The 20,833-nt window shown below is 49.9% G+C and overlaps 1 protein-coding gene across 2 annotated transcripts in view; it reads right to left on the bottom strand.

Moving 5' to 3' along the window:
• LOC144153913 (uncharacterized) overlaps positions 1 to 20,833 on the bottom strand; it is a 444,120-nt gene that overhangs the window by 180,070 nt on the left and 243,217 nt on the right. Inside the window, exon 2 of one of the 2 annotated variants that reach the window (XM_077685672.1) lies at positions 404 to 518. The exons of the other annotated variant lie outside the window; for it this stretch is intronic. The gene's annotated coding sequence lies outside the window, so the exon portion shown is untranslated. The remainder of the gene's footprint in view (positions 1 to 403; positions 519 to 20,833) is intronic. 2 annotated transcript variants of the gene reach the window in all.

The following is a 20,833-nucleotide window of genomic DNA, read 5'->3' as shown; positions in this document are numbered from 1 at the left end:
CCCTAGGTGTGACAATTTACGCCTGCTGGTGGTCTTTCCTTTCCTTTTTCTTGACAATAAATTGATTCATTCATCTTCTTGTATTGTCCCAACAATGTATTCTTGTACAACAGTGAATGCGACTTTAAAGAAGCTCGATTTGCAACGTTTCATAGGCATACACGGGGTTTTTGGAGGCACTGAATAAAAGGCTCAAGGGCCGTCATGCTTCGTTATCAGACTCCCTGGGAAAGCGAACCCCCTCCCCCCCTTAGCAATGCATTTGTGCATTGCAGAAATTTGTCCGTGGGAAGGGAGGTATTCGTCTGCAACACTCTCGCTCGCACTCGACGTGTCGGAACGGCAGCGACTCGCAGAGCTTGACGGCGGCGACGTGGCAGCGGGTAGCGAGGTGCACACTCACCGCTCGCTTCTGTTCCCGTCGTCCTGGACGCCCTTGTGCTGTGTTGGCGGCCAAAGGACTGCGGGCCCCTGGTTGTGAGTCAGGCACTCCGCTATGCTATGTGCTGCTCTTGAGACTGCGCAAAGGAGAGTGCGAGAAAAAAAGGGTAAATGTTAGATTCGCGAAGAAAATTTTAACATCAACAATGTTTTGTACTTATTTTTTACCCCATTCAGAGGAGTAAGAAACGTAGAAGCATAAATGGATGCGATAATTCCTCAACTATGAACTCGAACCAATTGGTTTAACCGATAACGGTAACGAAAAAGCTTGGGTTCCAAAGCAGCTTTGTTACGAACATAATTGTTGTAGTGTGGAATAATACATCACTTCGCTCTGGAGCTTTCGCGAGGAACGATTGCTCGGAAATCTAGCGAAACCGTTTTTAACGAGGTGTTTCGCGTGCGGCCCGTTCTAGCCTGATATGATACAACAGCGCTACAACCCATTCTATACTATAAATAAATGCCTGTAAATGCTTCCTCAAGCATTGCCGAGTGCAAACGCCCGTAACGCTTTACACTGGAGGTGTAACGAAAGCCAAGACGCCCGAACCGAAAGCTCCGATTGCAGGCGCAGAAATTTGGACCTGCATCTAGTGCAAGACGATCGGAAATCAGTGCTATTTGCAAGCACAGTTCCTTCTGTAGATAGTCAGCTCAAATTTCGCGCGCCTGCTAACAGAAGCTCCGAACAGGTTGGTGCGGGCAACGCTCCCGGATGTCAATTGACGGTGTTCGCGACGAACACCGTGAAACAGATCGAGGCTGCAGAAGGAGTATAAAACGTTTCGTCCAAGCTTTTACGCATGATTGATTAGCAGTCACAGGTCACGGCAAACGGGCCTGCCTGTTTCTTGACAGCACTTCGTGTATAAGCGGCAACTTGAGATCTAAGAAAGGAAAGGCCTGCATAAAGGACTGAACGATGTTGCGTACTGCGACTGTCAGTGGCAGTTGTGAACACAAGTGTGCTATCAGCAATGGTCTTGTACGACGAGCGAATTGTGGGCAGGGAGAGCGGTGAACAGGGACATAATTGCTGACAGAACAAATGCCACTCACAAAATGCACTTAAAATTGCGCCGTTTCTTCTGTCACCTACAGGAACGTAAGAGCCTATTCGAAATAGCCGTCTATTGACTTAGTTTGCGCAATGTGACATCTACGGTTTCTGAGATTTGTGAGGTTGACGAGAAAGCACCCGAGCAGCGTTTATCTGATAACTCTCCGTTATGCTCTCGGTACGTCACCATTTCTCATTTTACTTCGTTTATTGGGACGCGCGCAGAGTGTCGCGAAGTGTTGGTTCCTGCATGTTTGAATTAAGCCACAAACGAGGGGCAAAGGAGAGGCACCAGCAGCAACCGGAACCACAAGAGCAAGAAACAGCAACAGCACGAGGCCAAAGCGGAGACTTCTACGGGTTACAAGGGTCGGCCCCAATCGCGGTCAGCTTCACGTGGGAGCCAACATCGCTCGAGATCGCCTCCCCGGCTCACTGAGCATCGAACCTCCGGAGGCAGCAAACAAAACAACAAGGTGAGCTGGGCTGACGTGGTCTCGCACACTGCTCCACTCGCGTTTGGCAGGAAAGACTCTCCACCCCTTTCGAATCAGGAAGTCCATCAGGCAGAAATTAATAAAATAAAGCAAACGCTAGAAATAGTAATTGCGGAAAACAAGGCTCTGAAGGCAGAAATTACTAAGCTCAAAAGTCCACGCGTGGACACGGCGACCTCACAGCAGCGCAGCTCCTAACAGGACTCAGTCTTTGCGCAGACCGTCCCTTCCAAAAACACCATTAACGACGATATAGAAGTTGAATCCCCGTCTGTTAAACGTAAGGCACAGGATGCGACCGTGACCCCTATGCGGCCACCCAAAAAGGCAGGGTCCCCCTCATTCGTAACGATGGGACAACTAGAAGAGAAGTTAAGCCATTTGAACGAAACTCTCGCCGATACACTCACAGGGAAGTTCGAAGCCTTGCTCACGAAATTCACAGAAAATGTAGGCAAGCAGATCACTGCCCTTACTGCAAGAACAAGTGAGCTGGAGGCGGGAGAAATTTCGAAGCACGGCAATGTACTCTGAGGTTTTCATTGATTTCCTTAGACGTCGGAAACGTTGGAGACCGAAATCCTAACGGTTGCTCGGAGGGAAAACAGTATATCGAAGGCGAAAACAATAGGCTTTCAACTGAAAGAAACGGTGAACTGCGTTCTGTAATATTCTTGACTGACGACAATCAAACAAACACGCTACAAAATAGTGCGTGTTTTAAAACCGCAAAAAAAAAAAAAAAATCCCCGTCATGTAGTTCATTCTTCCTGTGTGCCGCTAACGCGACGTCACTGTGAGCGGCACAAGTTTGTGCGTAAGCGCGTGACCGCACAAATAGAAACAGCCTGATAATTTGCGACAGAAAACTTCACCGCGCAAACATTGAACGAGAGAGCAGGGTTCACTAAAAAATGTTTGTTTCCTTACACACAATGTTAAAACGCAATGGGATGTATTGCGGTCACTCATTGGGCTACTGGGGTTGCTGTAAACCTATTTATTGCATAGAAATGTCAAGAACGCTTTTGTTTAGACTGGTCGGCTTCTCTTTTTTGTTGCGAATGTACTCTCCCGCCCAGACGGGATTCTGGCGTGCTCTCAACGTCACGAACCGATTTATACACTCCAAGAAGAGTTGATTTTCTTACGCAAATATAAACATCACGTCATATTGAAAGACCGAAAGCGCAAGAAACGCGTGTGTCGCATTTTATTGTGTCACACGCAGCTAAAAAAATTCACGCATTTTCCTCTCTCTCTCTGTCCACGAAGTGAATCATGACGAGCGGGCGAAGCAGTGGGGATAGTTCTTACCGTAAATCACCCGTGAGAGTGCTTACTGCTACTAAAGCGATTTCCAATCCAATCCAATCCAATCCAATCCAATCTTATCCAATCTAATCCAATCCAACCCATTTAGATCCAATCCAATCAATCCAAATCCAATCCAAATTCAATCCAATCCAATGCTGATCGCGCATGCGCAGCACGGCTCTGCAGGAGCACAATCTCCCTCCCTCTTTCTCTCTCTCTAACCTTTTGGGAACCTTTTATTTTGTTCTTGTTAACATTTTGTGAACCTTGTGTTCACAGATGTTTCGATTTACACGGTGCTGTGCCGTGAGCACAGACGCCGGGCGGACAATTGCCTCAGCCTTAAGGTGCTTCGCCCCTAATAACCGGAGTGAAGAAGCGGACATGACGCGGGGCAGCTACAGAAAAGAAAGTAGGGAAGGAAGAAAACGATCAGCGTACGCCATGTACTTTCTAGCATTCAGCTTCAGTCTAATGCGAAATACAGTTAGTCTTTCTTTTTTGTGGTGTTGGACTCATTTCTCCAACAGCTTGCTTGTCCTTGAGTGTGGTTTTGCGACTGTGTGGTTTTCCTGCGAGTTCAGGGGTGCCGGTTTGGGATATGGAAACTGTCTAAAACGCCAATGCCTGACATGCGCTTGTTATTTTGTACCTAATGACTGTTAAGTCATGAGCAAATCTAATGCCGAAACATGTATACAAGCCGGTTCCCACGAAATACAATATTATGGAAAGTAGGTGTCAAATACTGGCTTGCTCGGAATATCGCTACCGCTGGATTTTATTAATGTAAACATTTGTGCCATATTTTTTACTTATATTGTAAAGAATTGCGCAATAGTGCGTTCTTGTTTATATTCCTTCATTCGCTTTTTATTTGTCCATTGCTGCCCTTACAAAAATGCTTTTTTACATTCTGTAGACGTTCTGTTGACATCCTACCAACTTTATTGCTATCCTACATACTCTTACATTCTATTGACAGTCGTCTGTAAAAAGTCTACTGAATGTATGTTGACACCCGTCTGTTGACTGTTGTATGTAGAAGGTCTACTTAATTCACGTTGATATTTGTCTGTTGACGGTTGTATATAGAAAGTCTACCTCATTTTTGTTGACATTTGTCTGTTGACGAGCTTCTGTAGGATGACCACTAAAAGTGTTTTGACACGCTTTGTCTCAAGTTGAATTTAACGCAAACATCTTTTTCCTTCGTCCTGGAGTCCGATTTCAATTAATTCATATTGGTTTTTGCTAAATACCAGGACAGGTTCACAATATTTGGGGACAAACTATTTACTTGACTTTAACCAAATTACGTTACTTTGTTTGAATCAGGTTTTAAACACACACACACACACACACACACACACACACACACACACACACACACACACACACACACACACCCACACACACACACACACACACACACACACAAACACACGCGCGCCCGAGCGCCTGCACGCACGCACGTACGCACACAGACACACATACTCTCTCTCTCACACACACACACACACACACACACACACACACACACACACACACACACACACACACACACACGTATCTTTCTCTCTCCCTCTCTCTCTGCATGTATCTTCACACTTGTGCAGCCCGAGAAAAAAAAAGTAGCAAAAGGGAGCAACTTTCACTGTTCGTACCTCGAGCCGCGCAGTTTCTCCCTCGGAACAACCAGTTCGTCCCTCAGCCGCACGGGTTGGTACTTCACGACCCGCTCGCTTTCACTCTTCGCGGTGATCAACATGACTATTCAGCGGTTCCGAACAAGCGCCAGCCAGCGGCATCAACCACGCGCAACCGCTCGTCACTGTGTTTTGATTTGCGCAAGCTAAGTGCCATGCATTGTTGAAAGGAACGAATTATGCCAGTAAATATTTCGCGACAGACTACTGGACGTGTCTCCAACAACGGCGATAATCTAAAATCGCCTGCTATGCCCACCTAATACGGCCGGCGCAGATGTTTTGGTCGCTCTCGGCCAACCGCCAGCGGCGCCCCTCCCTCTTTGCGTACCTCCGGGAGAAACGCGTCAATCACCGGAGGCAGCCTAAACGCGGCGCGCAACCCATTCCAGATTTCCGTTTTGTTTAGTTACAGCTTGCAACAATAAAGTAAACATGAAGATATGTGCAATTGCTTACGTTCCAGTGTTTCGCGGTATTATATTTTGGAAATAATAACGCGTAGTTTTGTAAACATGCAATGAGAGGCGCGCCTCACCGCGGCATCGGCATCCCGCGGCTGGCGGGTATATATACATGAAGTGCACTGCTAGAATTTGTGCGGTGTCGGTGTCCTGCTTGCAAGCGCATGTGGTTTTTCGGATGTAGTACGTTTGTGAGCTGGGGTTGTGTTGTTTGTTGTGTTGTGTTTCAGAAAGTGCGCGTGTGGATGTGTGGCTCCGCAAAATGTGAACCCTCGCAGACGAGGTTCCCGAGGCCTAATCTGTTTCTGCTTTCTTTTTCTTTCATTTTTGCTCCCACTAAACGATCTTTTAAAGGGCAATAATGACGACGTTCTATTAAGCTGTATTGACACCACGGTCTAGGAATGGCCGGCTTTTCTCACTGCATCACGTTTCGAATATCCTGTCAGAAACGCTTCGGTTAGCAACAGCGATTGAGTATAAAGTCTACAAAAAACTTTCTGTAGAAAGTCTACAGAAACGTTTCAGTTCAAACACGGTGGCCAATGGTTGACAAAAAGTTGGTAGGCTGTTGCTAGGAAGTCTATAGACAGTAAGTAGACAGTCTACTCAATGTTGGTAGCTTTTGTCGACTTTTGTCAACAAACATTGAACTCAATGTTGGTAAAAATTTTTATGAGGGTGTGCGTATACGCGGTGCACGGTATGTAGCGACAAGAAGGGCCGACACTGCAAAACACCAACATTACCATCACAAAATATTGCCGAGAGTAGAGACGCACGGCATCGTAGGCTTACAAGCTCTATTTTTACAAACACGACGGTGTACAAGGCCGGGCGAACATTTTTAGAAGGCAACCCTAACAAGCGTGCAGGGACGCTTACCGAAGACGTTGTCCAGTTGGTTCGTCCTTGTAAACGCCGTCTCCGGCAAAAATAAAGCACGCAAACCTGAGATAACAATTGGGAAGGGAATCGAGTTCCTACTATTTCGGTGCGCACCCCCCCTTCCCCCCCTCCCTTCCCGACCTCGTCACTAATGCGGTATTCAAACGACGGGCGGCGTCTGCCGGTCGGATGCGTGAAGTCTTGAGCTCTGCCTAGACGGCCGAGTCAGATAAGCAGGGGCCGAATTCTCTAAAACGACGGGGCGTCGCTTTGGGGTTCTCTGAGGTATGATGAGCCGCAGAAAAGCGCTGTGGCAAGGGCGCAAAGCGACACCCACTCCCCCCCCCACCCGTCGTTTCACTTGTCGCTTTGCGCCCTTGCCACAGCGCTTTTCTGCGGCTCACTCTACCTGCAGGGAACCCCAATGCGACGGCCCCAACCCCAGAACACATGCATTTGCATGGCGCTACCCCGTCGTTTCAAAGCGACGCCCGTTTTTTAGAGAATTCGTCCCCAGGTGGCAGAGCGGAACAGACGGGCGTTTAGATTCTGACTATACTCGGTTACAACTCAAGAACGGCACCACATCATGTAGTGTATCACTCCGCCAAAGCGCCGGACCTGTGACGTCAGTGCGCGCGCGTTTTGAGAGGGGTTTGCTATAAATGCGTGATATCGTCTGCCTTGTCTCACACAGTTCGTTTGTCGTCACTGGAGTCGTTTATAAGCATATTAAGTCCAAAAAATCACGGAAACGGCTCACGCCATGTTCAAAATATTCCCAGTAACGCCCTACTTGCGCCGCGCGGAGAAACATCCGGCTACGGTGATAAGGCACAGCGGCAACTTCCGGTGGTGGTGGTGGTGAAAAACATTTATTAAGTCTATATGCCGCTCTTAAGTTTTCACCGAGTATAGTGTTGCACACGAGCGACCGTGCTCAAATCTGTGCTGAACAACTTCAATATTCGCAGAGATTTCTGCGAGGGTTACCCGGAAAAGGCACGGCGAATTTTAGAGCTGTAGTTTGAAGTTCTCTCATCTGCTGAAAACAGCAGTATTCGACTACCAAATGAATGGTGCATTATCTAAAGACGCCACGCATTATTATAAAACGTTTTACAGGCAGTGGGAAAATTGAGCACCTTGCGGAGGTCTTCTCACGTATGGACGGCGTTTACAGACGCACTTCAAGCGTTGGTGGTCTGCGGGATCACGCGTGGCTCCCTTGTTTCCCTGATCCCGAAGCACGGGCGGTGTTATTACACGCGACCCGGATAGACGAGGCGAATTAGGACGAACGATGACAGGCACGGAGATAAAGGCTGTGCGCTGGGGAAGCTGCGTTACAGCGCGTGCCTTCCTCTCCCGGCGTTCGATCGCTGTCTTTGAAAGGACGACAGCCATCAATATAGGGTGGGCGCCAAGAAGGACTCATATGCGTGCTGCCGTGCTCCCGCGGCATGCTGCCGATGCGCAGCCTGTTTTGTTTATTGATGCCGCAGTCCCAACGTATACTTCAAAAAACAAAAGAGTCCGAAGAGCGCAAGCACACCGCACAGCTGTGTCGCCTCCATGCACGCACGCACGCACGCACGCACACACACACACACACACACACACACACACACACACACACACACACACACACACACACACACACACACACACACACACACACACACACACACACACTACTACTACTACTACTGAGTGGTGAGTGAAGCTCGTAAGTGGTGTACTGGCTGGCACTGATCACCGCTCATTGATATCAGAGAAGCTCAGATTCTCTAAATTTGTAAAAAAGAACGCCGCTACTCAGAAAAATACTTGAAAGAATGTTTGGTGCAGATCTGGGATAAAAGCAAATAAAGAGTATCGAGGAATCATCCTTTATAAATATGTACTGGAGAACAAGGAAAAATAAATGTCCTTATGAAGAAGTGAGCCTTGGGTCAGAGTCCTTATTCCAGGACCCCTTGAGACCATCCGGCTTCCTGGGCTCTCTTCAGCAGCCAGAGCTGATCGTCAGGGCCGAGCTGAACAGTGCTCTCTACAGTGCTCAGGGAAGGGGAAGGGCAGAGGGGGGGGGAAGTTAGGTTGGGGTTCTTATCACAGCCCCACATAATACGGTAGAGGGCACTGTTACGGCTGAGCCCGTCGCTGGGATTCATCTCATCACTCCTCGGCTGTGCGGCGAAGCCACTGCGTGCGCCTTTCAGACAAGTCCCACCGTGTCGGTGATTCATACTTTCACGTCGAGACGCGACCCAAGGACACAGAGGCCCCGCGATCGCAGCGGAGTCCTCCTCTCTCCCCTCTCTCGGACTCAGCGTGCGCCGCTACTACCGACTGCTCACGAACTCTGGAAAGAGTGTTGTGTGTGTCTGTGACGTTCGTGGCGTGTGCACAAAATAGAGGGAACGCTGTTTCGACCGTTAGCGCCTTGGGTATAAATAGACCCCGCTCAAGCGCTATAACCCATTCCTGTTTGAGCAGTGAATCATTGCTGTCACTCTGCTCGAGTCATGTATTGTTGCCTCGCCCGTCGGGGCGTTGTTCTTTGGCTTCGGCTCACCTCTCGCTATGAAGTAAACAGTTACGTTAGCCTACGGCTTCCGGACTTCACGGCTGCAACAGCGACTGGCCGCTCGCTTCACAACACGCTACCACACGTATGTCGGAGGCGACGGAGATCGGCTCGGGTCGGCCCTCCCTGTCGCAACAGTACACGGAGCCTCGCAGAGGTGGCATTGCGAGGAGTACAGGGTGGGGGCGAGAATGTGGACTCCAGTTGGGTGGTGAAATGCGTTGGTTTGAATGCCTCGAAGGTGGCGTTCTTGTTCTTTTGTGAGGTTTTTGTGTGGAGGGGTGTATATGGTTCACTCCAGACGGTAGTACTGCGTTATTACTTTAAAAAAGATATGGGGACAGACATGCCACTGCTCGCGGAACTCCGACTAGCCCGGTGTGTCAGATATCGGGAGACTGCGTCTGTGTATACCGTGGTGGAGTTGTGGCGGTACCGTTTGAAGACAGCTTTCGCTCTGTCGTCTCTGCGATCCTGGTGGTGTGTGTCGGATGAATGTTCCGGGGCATTGGGGCCACATCAATGAATTGGCTAATCTTATGAGCTGAGTCGCATCGGCCTGGGGGTGTTGAAGCGGTGAGCGCAGGCGCAGTTGGTTCAGAATTGTTCTGCCGGTGGAGGTGGAGCTGAGACGAAATGATTGGTTCATATGATGAGCTTCGAGGAACTCAATCAACCAAGGTATTATAACTCCAAAGTGTAGGAGTTTCTGTGACCAGGTGATGACATGCAGTCCCAATGCCAGCTTGTATGCCTTGCGTATGATAGCTTCTACCTTGTGCTTTTCAGCCTTCGAGAGCACAGCGTATGTGAGGGCGTAGATAACTCTACAGATGGCAAAGGCTTCGACTAGCGTCGAAGCCTTTCCGCCTCTCGCATGCCTCTCGTTTTTGTACTAACCCTGCGGATCATGTGGGAGCCTTTGCTCCGTGGTGTGCTTGAGCCTCGCTAGTAGTTTGGTGTTGAGCGACCCGCTTGTAGAAGCATGCCCAAGATTCTCACTTACTGAGTTGACCATCCACTTGTAGGCAGATGGTTTGCGACCCAGAAGGGAGTGTCTTAAGTGGTGAGACGATCAGCAGCTCGGATTTTCGCGGCGCACACGCTAGGCCACACCGTCGTGCGTATTGACTGACAATGTCGGCCGCCTATTGTAGGTTGCTGTCCATGCCCCCCCCACTGACCCATGAGTGGCGTATATGGTGATGTCATCCGCATATAATCCATGGCGTATGCATGGTATGGCAGCCAAGAGGAGAAAGCGTTTCAAAAATATGTGCAATGTCAAGTATGCGTAAAATAACCAGAATAGAAGCAAAGGCACACTCTTTAAAAAATTGCTCTTGGAAATATCGAAGAAAAATAAGTCAGTACAACGGGATCAACGAACCATTCTCAAACATAATTGCACGAGAAATTGTTTCAAAGAAATTGAGTTCGTTTATTATTATGCGTAATAAAAACGATAATAGGAGCATCGACAAACCTGTAATTGATTTCAACTGTTCACTTTGTTGGTTTATTTTTTCGGTCAATCCCTGGCACACCAGAATCCCTTTTAAATGCGAATGCATTTATTAGTCGGGGGTTGTCTTGCGTCCATCGAGCGGCGTGCGCCTGCATTCCTCCAGCGCGAGCGCACGTTAGCGCGCGCCTCGTAGTTCTGCCTTCGTCGTCGTCGTCGTCGTAAATGCGAATGAATTTCTTAGTCGGGGGTTGTCGTGCTCCGTCGGCGTGCGCCCGCAGGTGTTATCTCTCCGTGCTCAATGCCGAACGCATGCGTTTGAAGCGAGCTGTACTAGTTTGCTCGAAGCGGCAAGGACGGCGAGTACTGCGGTGTTAGTCTCGTGTCTAACGTATATCGCACGCCGTTGCCACGTCTCCCGTTCGAGACACGTCTCCGTACAAGGACTTGTACACCCTTGCCTACACCGGAGACGGAGTCTTTGTGGTGACCGTGTACCTCGCGCCCAACCTCGCTCGAGACGCCGTTGCCGCGCAGCTGGACGCGGCTATGGAAAGTGTGCGCGTGCGCTCCAAACCCTCTGACCCCATAGTCTTGGTTGGCGACTTCAACGTTGACGTGCGCAAGAAGAGTGGCGAGTGGCTGGTCGAGTACATGCAGACCAGGCATTCTATGCATTGTCTCTCTGCCGGCTTCGACACGTGCCCCACTACCATTCACGGGAGTTGCATTGATCTGGTCTTTACGCGAAACTGTGACGCGCGTATGCTTCTCAAAGACCCTTTGACCGTGCACTTTAGCGATCACAAGGCAGTGATTGTGGCCGTCAGGTACAACGATAACACAAACAGGTGCTGATGAATAAATGATTACGTTCACACTCTCGTCATTAATTACGCCATTACTCGCAACACACTCATCGGTGCACCCAATGCATTCGCATTTCTGCACGATTCCCTTCGGGGAGGTGCGGGGGAATTTTTTTGTACCAACATCGCCCTGCAGTTCGGGTGCCCAACTGACCGTGTGTTGATATTTCCCCGCATCGAAATTCTGTGTAAACATAACCAAATAAAAACGTGTTATTATGTTCCTTACGTTCCGTAGATATTGTACTGTGTTCTAAATGATTGTTTGCGTTATTCAACGATTCGTTATCGCAATTTTTATTTGAGGAATTGTTGGCAATGAAGTCACTTCTTCACAGCGTAGGTGTATATCTTCTTGTGGTCCGTCAGCAGGATTGTTCAGAAGAATACGCTTTGCGGCAAAGCGAGATTTCGCCGAATATCAACACATGGTTCTCGTTTTTTGCCGCCATCAAAAAACAGCCGCAGCGGCCGGCATCAAATCGGCGTCCTTGGTATCAGCAGCACATGCGCAACGCCTTAGCAACCGAGCTACTGCAGCAGGTTAACCAGCAACCCTAATAACATGGTTCATTTACAATTATTCGTCAGCCTCAGAAGCTGTTTAGCGGTGCTTCTCTACCGGCAACCATCGTGTACGACGGCTTTCATCGGCACGCTGCGATGTTTTTTTTTTGTTGTTGTTGTTCTGTCGCCCTCCGTCACTGCATTCGGGGTTTTCCCAAGCGCGGGTCAATAGCAGTCCATTTGCTCTCCGTCCCGACAAGAAGATGGTTGCTGTGGTTGGTAAATGTAATGACTTGCAATGCTTGCAATGCTTTTGAGATGCAGGCGTTCGCTAGCAAAGCCGGTCGTGTTGCGAGCTGACTGCGACAACGCCGGCGATACCGTGACGTGGTGCAGTTGCGTTTTCTGCCCGACGCCGGTGCTGTGCGCCGCCCGCCAGTTGCCTTCACTAGCAGACGACGCTTCAGCTGCCGCTGAGAGCCTCTGGGACGCTCGAAGAATCCTCGTTCCCGTGCTTAAATTTCGCGCCGTTGTGCGTAGTTGCCTGCGTGGAAACGTCACTTAAATTGTTGCCCATACGTTCCTCGATGCGTGTGCGAGTTGAGCGGATATGTGCCGCCGTGGCAGAGACGTGGTTCAGATCACTCCCGGGACTAAAGGACAACTGATATCCGTCGGTGTGGCTGCGCAGTTTCTGTCCCTATTCACTGCCTTCTGAACTGCGGTGAAAAGAGCATCCCTCCTGTCTGGAGCTTCGAAAGGTGACATCTGGTTGGTTTTACCATTTGAAAATTATATGGTGGTGGCCAAGTTGGCCACAACAAAACTTTTGCACGCCAGGGCCAATAGTGCGCGTAGGGTCTGTTTTTGTGCCAGTCATAGTGGTGATGGAGGAGACTGCAGGTGAGGAGCAACTTAGGGGACACGTTCTGGTACTTGTGCGTTCACTGATGTTGATACACGGAGTTTCCTGCGGAAGTTGCGTGCCACCGGCTGGCTTGAAGAATGGATCACCATGGAACCAAGATTGCCGGTAAGCTTACTATTTCAACCACCATTTTTCCTTGAATGGAAACTGCATAATCCACTCATGGGAATTTAATAATACCCAAACTAGTTCCAGCAAGCGGATTAGGGAAATATCATGATTTTTTGGCACCTTGTTGTGCTTCGTGTTCCGTGACTGTGTTTGTGAATTACCCTGACATATAGCATCAGAAAGCAGTGTCAGCAGATGGGAAGTTATTGTAGCGGCCGTACAACCCTTATGTTTTCTTGCGATTCGAAACCGGTTACTGCGGTCGAAAATGGCCCTCATAAACTCTCAAAATTCTACCCATACAAATATATGGAACTTATAAACCTCACGAACTGCTAGTTATAACACCGGTGACGCCGGGATATGGCGAAGTTGGCCCGCGAGTGCAACGTCTTTGCGTCAGGTGAAGTGCTCCGTGAGCGGCGCGGCGCGCAGGCGCTTCGCCACTGATGTCGAGACACTGGCTTGCTTTGCGTGGCTTCGTTTGGAGGCTGCTCCTTTCTTAGCAGCACCGCTTCGCGGACTGTCTTGCACGAGGGCTTTTGAATACGATATTTCAACCCGAAAACTTTGCTCTATCGTCTGTGCGAGTCAGGTCGAGTGGTGAGCGTGAGCGCGAAAGCTCTTAAGGAAAAATATAATTTTTTTTAGCGAGTACGAGTGGGCGGTGGCAAATTTTGCCGAGGTCTGAAAGAGAGAGAGATAACACTTATAAAACAAAGCTTTCGTCCAGCGGTTTCGCCGCGGATGCGCAAGTTCCCCTTTTGACCGGAGACATACCCCAGCTGAGACACACCTCTCGAAGCACATCGTGGGATTGGCCGGGTCCGCTTTCGGCGCTGCGCAAAAGGCCCCGTTTTCAATCGTTCTTCTTACGCATGAGCGGGGGCAGCCGCGGCGGTTGAGGCCGATCAGCTGATCAGCAGCCGACCACCCCCGCACAGTCCCACGCATGCGTCGCTGGGTCGTCTCGGGCTACGTCACTCGTCTTGCGCCGCGTTCGTCGTGAATGAAAGCGAGGCCAGGCCTGCTCCTGTGAGCGTTGCACGGTACCGAACGGCTTTGGGCCGTGATCGGAAATACAGCTACATCAAAGGTTCACCAAGCGAAACCACGACTCAAACACACTAGGCCCAGCTTTTGTTTTGCATATCCAAGGTTAGCAGAGCTAAGCCGTAGCCATGTTCTTCATATAGGTATGGGTGGAGTGATTTCAAGTAACCATGAAAGCGCGCGCATGAGGAATCTCGTCCGTGGTCTCAGTTGGCATTCAGCTTCTGTGGAAGCATTTCCGGATACTGATTCTGCAGCAAACAGCTGCAGCGAGTCCGATGTCTATGTTGGGTCGCCATCCGCAGAAGAATCTCCGATGAACCTAGCCAGGGCAAACCCAATCGAGCTCTCATCTCACATGAATATGCTTGAGGTCCTGTGCAAGTTGCTCCAAGTGCAAGGCCACAGTGCATTCCATATATATAGGTCCGGCTCAGGATGCGTGCTTAGCTCGCACTGCAGAGGCTCTGGGGTCTAGTTCTGTCCAGTCCCCAATATTCTTTCATTTTCAACTCAGATACCTTACTTTTAATCTCTTTGCACCACTGAACACTGCGGGAGCCGTTTCGCGGCTAGGGACGCTGGGAGGCGGCTTTTAAGCTTACTGGGCCACAGATTGCTGCACATTAAAGCGACAACAAAGGTGCCATGGGGTCAACAGGTGGCTATGAGCTCGTACCACGAGAAAGACGGCCACAGGAACTCGCTATGACAAAACTAATAAAGTGAGGAGTAAGGATGAGAAGAATAGTCAGACAATGCTACACGACCCATAAATTATTTTTGAAATGCGACTAATCAAAACGACACCCAGGACATAAAAAAGAGGGAAAATTGTCAAGGATTGACGGAATTGACAGAGAATTACAGAAAAGCGAAAGTACAACCCAAATCACCACAAGATCATCGCCAGGGAAGAAGCAGTGATTTGGAGAAGAATGCAAAAGGCCACGGTCCTCCATAACACATTGCTAAATGTGATGTATCTAGCACATGCCCAGAGGACTGCAAGTATTGGCGCGCGTTACTAGCGCTTTGCACCACATATGTATTGAAGCGCAAGAAACAACCAAGGACTCTACAGCACCCGAGACTAACGAATCACTAATGAGAGGCACTGCTGACAAGTCCAGACCCCAACGACCGGCTTATGCTGGTAGCCCGGCGAAGACAAGCAGCACAGCACGATAGTTACCTATAATGAGGCTAATGCAATGCCTGCTATCAAATGAAGTTTTGCCTTCTCATCCAAAAATCAAAGCCCTACGGTGAACTGCGAGGTGGCGAGGAAGGAGACGAGGAGCGACGGCTTAGTGTGGCAGGTGACCGCAGAGGAGAGCGCTCGGTAGGACGAGAGGACGCGACCGGGTGTCCAGAAGTTCGTGATACTGCCGCCGGGACAAGAGTCAGATGGACGAGAGCGTGCCGGCATCCAGGTTCCTGGCGCTTCAACTCAAGCGGCGCCGATTTCACGAATGCCCACCTGCCTCACGCCGGTGCCATCCTCTCGCACCAGACTTCTCGAAGCACCAGCGGCTGTCTCCGGAGAGGCGGTGATCCGTCGGATCCCGCTGCGACATCCTCGAGTGTTGGCAACCTCTGGCCGCCTAGCATCTGCAGGCTCATATTTCCAGGGACCATACCGGTAGCGTCACTCGGCGTTCACCGCGACCGCCACCGTAGCGGTGTCCGTCTACTAATTGTTTTAGAGCACATATTCTGGATAAAGTTGCTGAGGAGGTCGTGCATAGAATTAATAGTGGGTAGAATACGAGGTGGCTATATAGGACATTCATTTATAGCTTCTTTTACTGTAGGTCTGTTTGTGGTTGTCATGTTTCTATTCTGTGAGCAAAGCGAGCGCGACAGCTAGCTGTGTTGTGTATGTGCCTTTAGAATTAGCAGCATTGCATATATATATCCTCATTTTATTGCTTCGTGAGACGGGGGCGCAAGGCTTCTTTGAGCATCCTCCCCCGCCAACTGGTGCAGGGTGTACCGACGAGCAAGCAGCACAAAAATAAAAGCAGCGCACACGGTTGTTACGCTAAAAAAAAAAAAACGTTATCTTTAAAGGAAGTTTGCCTGCAACATTGAGGTGTAGACACATACGCACACAAGGGACAAGAAACAAAGAGATGTTTCTCCTGTTTGGCCCGCTCCACAAAGTTTTCCACAAATTCCGGGCCACGCAATTTTCGGGGAACTTTTTTGCGACAATGTGTGGTTGAAATCGCCGAGGCTTGCATAACGGGTGACAATAGGCAGTCACGTTACAGGAAATCCCGGCAGCGGCGGCCCCGTACTGACCACTCTATTGTCTCCGGAGTGTTCGGAGTCGCTTGCCAAATGTGGAGTGGGACTAATTAGGCTCGACTAATTAAAGTCGCTGGAAGGTGGGCCTCGGGGTCGTCGTTCAAAGCTCGAACCACACTCAGCCAAGCGCCGACGCCTGAGATCAAGAAAAAATTGCCGCTGAAACTTAAAACGGGGAATTTTCGTGTCGTGCGTAGCATTCATAGTTGAATCGCCTTCGCCGACCTTTCTTTTCGGGCCGTTCTTGCCTATTGAGCTCTAGGGCTCCCGTCGAACGCGCGACAGGAAAATACGAAGTAAATATCTTCTACGCGCGACACGTGAAGATCCTCTATTCTAAAAATACTCATCATCATCGTTTTGCCAACGTGCAAACGACTCGTGCGCACGCAGCGGCGCTGACGCGCTTTGGTTTTCTTCCGCCGACGCCCCGCCTGCCCTGGCGGCGCTGACGTCCCTTGTTTCCTACTTATACTCGCCTCTTTGCGGCGCCACTTTTTTTAGCCTACTTTGGTAGCAACCGGTTAAATGCGCATGTTTAATCGAAAGAATACTGCTAGGCTCAGTTTTCTACTTATAGTTCGCCCTAAATATGCCCAAGCTCCCTGTGTGCTAGTCAATGTTGATTTGTATCAACCGTTGAAGGAGAGGTTATGGGTGCGTCCGTCCGTCCGTCCGTCCGTCCGTCTGTCTGTCTGTCTGTCTGTCTGTCTGTCTGTTTGTCTGTCTGTCTGTCTGTCTGTCTGTCTGTCTGTCTGTCTGTCTGTCTGTGTGCGTGAGTGAGTGAGTGAGTGAGTGAGTGAGTGAGTGAGTGAGTGAGTGAGTGAGTGAGTGAGTGAGTGAGTGAGTGCGCGTCTACACGTCTACACATGCTCACACACTAAAGTTACACTGAATGAGGGCTCGGTGTGGCGTTACACTGGCTGCACTAGTGTAGCCTGTGCAGATAAGACAAAGTACCCCGTTCGTGTATCAGATCCCGCTCCTCGCTCCACTCCCCAGGTGAAGGGCGACCGCCGCGGTCTCTTGCAGGATGAGGAGTCGTGGTCTGTTTCGTAGTACTATCCTCACCAACGCTGGGAGCCGGTCGTGATTGCGATGGTTACGAGGGCCTAGATCGATGCAGTGACGCGCGTATGCACGAACAAAAGCGCACGCCATATTCTGGGTTTAAAATATTGCGCGATTAATTTATCTCCCGAAGGAATAGTTCCGAACAGGGAAAGTGTAGGGGCACATATTGTAAAACACGAACCAAAAGGAAGTATTTAGTGGTTTGAATGTGAAGTCAAGCAGGGGAACGTAATTGCAAGGACTAAAAGTTACCAGTAGAGAAAAATTCGGCGCACTTCCACTTTGTGAAGAAAGATGACCAGCGAAGGTGCAGGCCAATGCGCGAAACAGAACACGTTTAATAAAACTTGCTGCTGCGCTAGTTGGTTCAAGGTCATCATAACGGAGATTAGCTCTCCAAGAAACAAGACACACAACAGAAAACGAACAGGACAGGACTGTTCGTTTTCTGTCGTTTGTCTTGTTTCATGCAGCGCGAACCTCCGTTAAAAAATACGTTTATTTGCGATTTACGATAGAGCAGGAGGAGGAGGAGGAGGAGGAATGCCTAAATTGATGATGAGAAGTCAGCCTGGCAGCGAGGAGCTTGGCTTGGTACTCCACATGAACATGAACATGAAAGGTGCGAAAATGAAAGGAAGCGAAGGCACAAAAACTCATACAAACACTAACAAACGCAAATGAGCGCACAGAAATTGACAGACGCAGGAACACGAACACAGCACACGCACAGCAGTAAAGTTAAGGCAAACGTTCACAGGGTTTCGTTTAGGCCAGAGTCACGAAGAAATTACACCAAGGCCCTTGTACTCCGTGTTGCCGCGGCAGTTGAGTGCCACGGACCGATGACGTCGTAAAGTTTCAGTGTGCATCGGCACACAGTCCCAAAGTTGTCTTCAAGGTTACCCGCGGGGTGCCACAACGGGGACACGCACACAGTACATGTTCTACGTCCTCTCGAACATAGCAAGCGTGACAGTGAGGGGAGGCAACTCGGCGCGTCTTGTGCAAGTAGTGGCTGGTAGAAGCAACGTTGAGGCGAATACGGTGAACAACTGCTTCGTCGCACTTTCCCAGGCGGCATGACATTCGGAAAGTGCACGCGGGATCAATTCTGTGCAATGGCAGATAATTTTTTGATCCTTACGTTTATATTGAGAGTTGTAACTGCCGCTACACAGAGTACGCAAACGTCGCGGCGTCACGTCGAGAGGAAGGAATCAGGATGATGACGCTGGATTGGTTGCGGGCCGAGCAAGCTGTTTCGTCGGCCACCACATCCCCATGCATTCCACAAGTCCAGGTAACCACTGTAGCACTTCGTCGTGAAGCAAGCTGGCAGCATGCGTGTGCAGAATGTGTATTTCGTGGTCCAGTTGTTCCCGCGTAAATGATGCTAGTTGTTGAAACGCCGTGCGTGAATCTGTAAAGATCACCCACACAGAAGCTTCTTACCCCAGAATGTACTGCCGCGGCTGTGGTACTGCATAGAGCGTTTAGTGGCTCAACCTGGCAGCAATTGTGGTCCGCGCCGATGGAACCCAGATTCCGACTATAGATGAGGTGGCCGTCACCGATGCATCGGTGTAAATATGCTTGTGTTAAGGGCAGCGATTCCAAATGGGCACTGGAGTAAAGCACTTTAGGGCTGGATTCGGCAACCTGGATTTACGACTGACGCCCGGTATTGTGGTGACAATTCACCAGGGGGAATACAAATAGGGCGGGAGATGAATCGGCGCAGGGTACTTTTGACCCAAGGGTGGTAGAGTGTCTTGTACCTTTACGGCAGAGCTACAACTCAACGGGTGTCCAGGAGCCCTAGTCGCCAGCCGCAGATGTGTGTGAAGCTGCTCCTCTGACCAGTACACTGGGTAAGAAGCGTATAGACTTTCGGAAAGTTCCAAGCGAAGAAGTTGTCTTCGGAAGGCCAAGACAAAACCGCAAAGCTCGGGCCTCCATACTTTCTAACAGCCTTGTGTTGGCCCTGGAAAAAGGTGGGAGGCTGTATCGGAGCAGTCCTTCGCAGAGTGCTGTGGAGGGGCCCATTAGAGCATCCTCCTGAGCGGCTTGTGAGCACGCGTAACACCTGAGCAAAGAAGCCTAACTTCTCCTTCAGGAGACGAACGTGTGTGGACCACGTTATCGACCTGTCAAGTGTTACGCCCAGGAATCGGTGTGAGTCCACAAAGGGTATGGGGACCCCTGCCGCTGAAAGATGATAGCGGGAGACATCACGCCTGGTGAAGGCTATTGCCGCACATTTCCTAGTCGAGGTTTCGAGGCACCGTCTTGAGAAAAAGTCCGCTATTGAATTGATAGAATTTTGAAGGCGAGCTCGTAAAACACGCCTGTTGCGGTCAGAACTCCAGGTGCAGGTATAATCGGCATAGAGCGATATAAATTTCAACAGTGTGTGGCACGCACTTCTCAATTCCAATGAGTCTGATATTAAATAGGGTGGCTTAAAATACCACCCTGTGGCACACCTCGCGTGAGATTGTGAGAGGCTGTTTCGCCGTCCTTCGTGGACATAAAGACAGATCTGTCGAAGAGGTAATCGGATTCCCATGCATACACGCGACCTCCGATGCCTACAGATTCCACTGCAGATCTTATCGCCTCATGTGCAACACAATCAAAGGCTGCTATAATGTCAATGAACACTGCTAAGCGATGCGACAGGATTTTGCACTGTGTCGTTGACAAGGGAAAACACGTTGTCGATGCTGCTGCGAGACTGTCTGAAGCCAGCCATCTGTAGGGCATACACGTTCCGGATTGTCAAGTCGCAGCCTTAGCGAACAAGGACTATTTTCTCTGTCAGCTTCCCCATGCTGCTCAAGAGTGCGATTGGCCTATAAAACTCAATTTCCGTAGGGATATTGCCGGGTTTGAGTACAGGAACATGGCGACCGCGCTTCCAGCCCGTTCGAGGCGGCCCGTTTCTCAGCTGTGGTTGTATGTGCCGAGAAGGAAGCTCTTAGCTTTGTCTCCAAGGTGCGACAAAGCTGCATAGCTTATGCCATCTGGACCAGGTGCAGAATGCCTTGTTTACGGAAGACAAGGCCGCATGTAGCTTTGCCATTGTGAATGGCTTGTCTGCGACGGTCACATCCGCAGAGGGCAAGGAGACAGCTATCATGCTGGCAGGTAAGCCTGGAGCCGAGAAGGCGGTGAGTTTGGCGCAGAAATCTTCAGCGACGTCTAGGTCACGGCGGTTCTGCCGCACAGCAATAGAGTAGGACGGGTGCAGCGCAGTAGGCGGTGCCCGTAGGCTACGTACTAAGCTCCAAATCCCCCTGAGAAGTTTTCGCGAGTCTAATTTTGAGCAGAACGACTGCCATTCCCGCTCAGCCAATTTCTTCATATGTCGCTGTACGTGCGACCGTGCGCGTCTCGCGACTCGTATATCTTCAGATGTTCGTGTTTTACGAACACGTTTTTCAGCTCTGCGGCGCACCGCGTGGAGCCTTTGTTACTCCGCATTGGCCACAGAGAACCTCGAGGGTAGCCGGAAAATCTTCGTACAGGAGCC

This window comes from Haemaphysalis longicornis, unplaced genomic scaffold, assembly GCF_048455015.1.
Source record: "Haemaphysalis longicornis isolate Haplotype H1 unplaced genomic scaffold, Haemaphysalis longicornis Haplotype H1 scaffold_9, whole genome shotgun sequence".
NCBI lineage: Eukaryota > Metazoa > Arthropoda > Arachnida > Ixodida > Ixodidae > Haemaphysalis > Haemaphysalis longicornis.
The sequence above is the reverse complement of the archived record's forward strand: the minus strand, read 5'-3'. Positions and strand labels throughout refer to the sequence as shown.